Source organism: Psammomys obesus, unplaced genomic scaffold, assembly GCF_907164565.1.
Source record: "Psammomys obesus unplaced genomic scaffold, mPsaObe1.curated_primary_1811, whole genome shotgun sequence".
NCBI classification, from domain to species: domain Eukaryota; kingdom Metazoa; phylum Chordata; class Mammalia; order Rodentia; family Muridae; genus Psammomys; species Psammomys obesus.
In genome coordinates this window covers 2,810,267-2,816,266 of record NW_026585742.1, presented here as the reverse complement: position 1 = coordinate 2,816,266, position 6,000 = coordinate 2,810,267, and the positions used below count along the sequence as shown (strand labels likewise).

General features: G+C 42.1%; 1 protein-coding gene across 2 annotated transcripts in view; it reads left to right on the top strand.

The window, feature by feature from the left end:
• Fhit (fragile histidine triad diadenosine triphosphatase) overlaps positions 1–6,000 on the top strand; it is a 1,508,502-nt gene that overhangs the window by 402,492 nt on the left and 1,100,010 nt on the right. The gene's annotated exons all lie outside the window — the stretch shown is intronic.

The window sequence follows — 6,000 nt, the reverse complement described above, 5'->3', positions numbered from 1 at the left end:
TTTCTTTCTTTCTTTCTTTCTTTCTTTCTTTCTTTCTTTCTTTCTTTTTCTGCTATAACTATTGCAAGTTCTAGGATAGCCTGGGTTGCATAGTAGGTCCCAAGCTATCCTAGACTACAAAATGAAAACTTTGTCTCCAAAAATTGCAGTAAAATAAAATAAATCAAAAGTGGGCTTTATTGATTGCAGGATGAATCCTGACTGTAGTATATTTTTCAAACACAGGAATAGGTGCTGAAAGCATAGGTGAGACAAGGTTCCTATCTGTCTCGATTAGTGTACCTCTGGAGTTCATCAGAATCTAGAGCTTGGCATACAGTTCTACTAAATCTGCTGACTCATTGGATGCTTTTCTACCAGCTTTCAGTAACAGTGAAGAGGACTATGTTCGTGTGTGTGTGTGTGTGTGTGTGTGTGTTTTAAGAAAGCCATCTTCCTACCCCTATGCTTCTTCCTTATGTACTTGGTATCAGGTCTAAAGCAGTTCTTCTTTTGTCTGTCTTCGACCAACATGACCTTTTCCTCCATCATTGTTCTCTCAGTTTGCAAAGATACATAGTCATAGTATTTGACCATCATCTGCTTAAATAGCTCTCCAGAGATTTTTGTTAATGGTCTTAGAACCGGAGGCTCCAGCATAGAGTCTGACACTTACTATGTCCTCAGCAAATACTTCATTAAATGAATGAAAGCAATTAATTGCTAAACAACGCAGTGCATGGTTGGTGTTTTAAATGAACTTTGAGTAGCAATGAGGATGATGGTGAAAGTGAAGATCTGGTCACACATAATGATGGTGACTCTGATGAAGGCGGTGGTGATGTTTATTCTGACTCTAACCATGTAGCATGCCCTTTGCATGAATTGCTTCATGAAGTCCCCCATAAGTCTGTTGGGAAGGCAGAGTTATAAACCCTACTTACCAGTGGTAACATGATTGTGAAAACTTGATGGCTTGTTTAGAGCCCTGTATCTGTTTGACTTATAAACGCCAGCATCCAAACCCATGTCCTCATCCACAATGCAAAATTGGATCCTATTTTGCTGAAAAGAATTTCCAGGCCTACAATCTGGCAGAACAGATTATGATGTCTTCATATGTCCCAAACAATGTGACAATTTAACCGGTGACAACTTGAAATAGCTTCATCACCCATCATTTCACTGTGAACCCTTGGCTGTGTTTTTATCCAGAAATAGGAACGTAAAGCCAAAGGCCGCAGGACTCTTCATTTTCATGGGGTTGAAAAGCACAGTCCTCATCACCCATCCCGTTAGCACAGATGGCCCCTGCTGAGTGCTCTCTGCTGTGTTTCTGTCACATGGATGAAACGCAGGATGCACTTCTCAGTGTTTTCCACAGCACACAGCATAATTGTGAACACTTAAGCCAACAAATTAAACTGTTCTGTGTAGAAGCAGCTCTGAAAAGTCTATTCTACGTGCAAAATCATGGTTAGCATTGTCCAAATTCAAAGGCACAAAATTACATACTTACATCAGTGACTTATTCACAAATTTCCCTCTCAGCCTTGTTTGTTTTCCTGTTAGAAATCAATCCAAAGCATTTGCAGAAACGGATCTGCAGGATGATACACAAAATGATGATACTTAAACATCAAGACTGTGACATGAGCCAAACAGTTGAGGCAAATCCAGCCTTTGACTGGTACCTTCTGCTTCTTAGCTGCCTGTGTGGAAAGACGTAGTATGGTCAAGTCCTCAGGGCTGTACAGCCTTTTCAGAGTTTTGAGCTAAGGCCTCTGAAGCAAGCATATACATATAATACACTTTCAAACAAATGGTATCATTGAACACTCAGGTCAGGCATTCATCTCATGATGGTGAAATATTCTGTAAGCTTCTTCTCTGTAGATTCTCCCTCCAGGAAGACAAGGACACTTCTTCACAAATGCAAGCCCTTTGACAGGTGACTCCTAGGTTCAGAGAGGGTCTTTTGATTACTAGTCACCAAAATGAGTTATCCTAAAGCAATCTAATTTCTGAAAGTGAATATTCTACTTTACAGTAGGAAAACCTCATCTCCAGCCCTAGAACATATAAGGTTAATGATGAACATGCTGCAAAGAAAGAGATTTGAAAAAAGCAAAATTGCTAAGTCTGCTGCAGGCTAATCAAGTATATTGTTCCCTTGATTCTAGAAAATTGCCACAAACATTTCTGAAAGGCGGAAAAGGTGTCCGTGAGATACTTTTGGTTTACTTTGTCACCAAACCTGAGCTTCTCTCTCCTCCCTGTGGTGTCAGTATCTCCAAGAATGGGGTGGGGATGCTAATGCTACTGCTGGGATTCTCTAGCAGAGGGCTCCTTGTCCTGCCAAACGGCATTCCATTTCTCTCTCCTGGCTCAGCTTCCATGCTGCAGGCTGAAGCATTCTGGGATGAATCAACGTTGGTCTCACTGATGACAGAAGCAGAACTGTGCAGGTGGCAAGGCAGTGGCTGAACACTCACACAGCATTTCCAAGGTCATGGGTTTGATCTCCAGGACCACAAGCAAAATAAGCAACAAGCAAAGCAAAGCTGTACTGGCAGGATACAGTTTGGAATTTCATCCTTAAGAGAGCAAACTCTTGTGACCAGTTTAAATACACTTGAAAATATGCACAAAATTCCCTCCCTGTCCCTCCCTGCCCCCCCCCCCCCCCTCCCGTCTTGCCCCCCCCCCCCACCAAACTTCTTCCCTCTCCCTTCTTGATCCTACTTCTTCCCTCTCTTTTTACCCTTTGCCCCCCTCCCCACCACTCATCTTTCCTGTTTTCTTCTATTTGAAAAAAATATATAATGTGCAAACTGGTACAAAAATCAAATGATGAACATCTGAATTTCCAGTATCCAAGACTTCTCATTGGTCACATTTGCTTACAGGGTTCCGTTTTGTTTCCCTTTTCTTTTCAAAAAGCTTACTGATGAAACTGGATTCCCAGCCATCTCCTGTCTGTTCTCTCACTCTCTGACTCTCTCTGATGCACTCATTTCCTGGCCCAAATGCCCAGATCAGTTCATTCTTTGCATTTTCACATATATATCTGTGTATCCCCAAGAATACATGTGATTGTGGCTTTATACTTCAAGTTTTATTTTGCTTAATAATTATCATGTGAAATGTGTGCTGATATGTATATAAAACCAACTGATTTTTTTTTCAAGGCTGTGCCCTGTTCTATACTACAAATGAAGCAAATTTACTTACCCATTCCCTTTTCAGGGTGAATTTTTATCTCAGGATGAATTTTTGTATAAGTTTTGTTATACAAAAACAAAACAAAAGCAAAAACAAAAACCCTGTTATGATCCTCTTGTTGGCATGTCCCTGCTTGTGTGCGTGTTTATTGAGCCCTGCACATCTGCAAGGTAGAATCAGTATGCATGGAATATGCAATACTGCTTTTGATAAATGCAATAAAATCTCTCACTAGAATAATGTTTCAATTCCTGATTCTGCCAGGAGTAATTGGAATATTACATTATTTTCCTCACATCTTGGACAACATTGAATTTTGCCAGGCCTTTTCATGTTAACTACTTGGATGGAAGGAAAATGTAATCTTATCATTTTAATTTCCATTTTCTTGCTGACTTCTGACTGAGCTTCTTAAGTTCACAATTCCATTGTAGTTTCTTCTTTGACTAGCTCGCATTTCTCTGTTGTGTTTCTCTCTTTGTCTTTTCCTTGACTTTGGGAGGTTTCTTGTATATTCTAGTTTCTTATTCCATGCGTGCCAGATATGTCCCCTGTGTCTTTGGCATGGCTCGCTTAGTGAGATCACTTCTTCAAATGATTACTTCAGTTAAATTGTCTTGCTATCTAGTTGAATCCTCTGCATCATTAAGAAGCCGCAACTGTATCTCTGCCTCAGTGTGTTGCTATTCATTTGGACCTGCAGTCTGAATATGCAGCCTAGAGCTGTCCAGTCCCCACTGTCTCCATATAGGCTGGCTGCAGTTCTCTTCTTCAGTTTCCACTGGAGATATCTTAGTGTTCTTATCTCTGTTTATTCTCACCAGGAACCTTACTACATTGCAAGCCAGCTCTTGTTCCAGCTCAACTCAGAACCTTATGGAGGCTTTATATCTTACCTTGCAGCAAATAAGCAGAGCTCGGGAGACCACTGGGGTTCAGCGCTTCCAGCTGCTGGTCCCTGCCACTCTTGCCTCACTGTAGCATCTTACTGGTTTCCCTTCCAACATATCAGCATTCTCAGGCACATTCTGCCTCTTGTGCCTGGAAATGTCTTCACCCAAGGCTGTCTTTTTGTCTGTTTCCCGCATCTCATTCAGGTTTCCCCTGAGATGTTTATTTCCAATGAGCGCTTTCATAGTGTCCTTGTTAAAAAATGTAAATCATCTCTCCAAATTCACTGTGCTCGTTTCATAGGATGATACTCAAAGCATACCACAAACTGAGAAGCTTGGAACAACAGAAACGCTTTTGTCTGGCAGTTCTGGAGACCATCACTCCGAAATCAGTGTCATTAGGACGATGTTCGCAGGAGAAATCTCCCTGGGAGTGTCAGGCCGGACCGGGAGGCTGGGAGGCTGGGAGGCTGGGAGGCTGGGAGGCTGGGAATGGGATTCTGTCTCTTGCTGGCTTTCTGGTTGCTTGCTAGCAAACTTAGCATCCCTTGTTTTGCAGAAGCAGCCTCACATTGTCTCTGTCATGGGACATTCTCCTGCTGTGTCACTGCCTTCACAGGGTCCTCCTCTTAGATGTAAACCACTTGAAATGAATTTTATCCATCCTATTCCAATATGACATCATCGTAATCTTTGTCTTCGACAACCCTATTCCCTGCTCAGGAACTGAGAGATAGAAATTCAGTCTTCCCCTCCTCTCTCTCCTTTCCTTCCTCCCTCTCTTTCTTTTTCTCTCCACCCAACCTCTCCCTGTGTGTTGGGGAGCAAGATTCCCCAGAGCACTTAGACCATTTAATTACCCGGGCACATGCGGTATTTACTTTATTTGTCTGTTTCCCCTATGAGGATAATGGTAGAATGGGAGGCTCTTGTGTTCAGAGCTGTGGAGAATACTGCCTGGGAGCTCCGTAGTCTCAGTAAATGTTCGCTGGATGACAGATGAATGATTTCAATCACATTATGAACAGAGCAAGTGACATGATATGGAGCAAAATAATTAGATTTTGAAAAGGAAATAATGACCCTTCCTCAAAATCTCAGAGAATAAACTAGTGTCAGTCACTATGGAATTTTATTTTTAATTTTAAAACTAGGTCTATGAAGGAAAAGTGGAGGTAGAGATTATAGCAGAGAGAATCTGACCAGTGGGGTTATCATTGGGTCATTTGTGAGCGTTAGAGTCTGTCAGCCTCTTAGTCACTTTCACAATGAAAAAGAAATATCCTCCAAAGTGCATCCCTCATATATTCCTATGCCCATTTGGCAGAGATAGAATGAAAAGATCGATTAAATGATCAGCTGTGTAGGATCTAACCCTAAGTAGCTACACCAAAAGCCCGCATTCACTTCTGTGCTGGCTGGTTTATGTCAATTTAACATAAGCTAGAGTCGTCCCAGAGGAAACAAAGGCCTCCATAATAACCATGAGATCTGGCTGCGGGCAAGCCTGTAAGGTGTTTTCTTGGTTAGTGACTGATGTGTGAGGAGCCAGACTATTGTGGGTAGTGCCTCCCCAGGACTGGTAGCAGGCCAGCAGGTCATGAGGAGCAAGCCAATAAGCAGCACTCCTCTTGGTCTCCACATCAGTTACTGTCTACAGGTTCCTGACCTGACTTTCCTCAGTAATGGACTGTTACCTGAAAGTATAAGGGGAAAGAAACCCTTCCTTCTCCAAGTTGATTTTGGTAGTGGTGTTTTATCACAGCAATAGAAACCCTAACTAGGACCCGTAATCAATTGCACTAGTGTTTCCAAGGAGAGGAAGGTAAGTGACCCACAAGTGAATTGACTCTTCAGTGAATTTGACATAGAATTCCACAAAGCCAGGGAGGTGTTCTCCTGA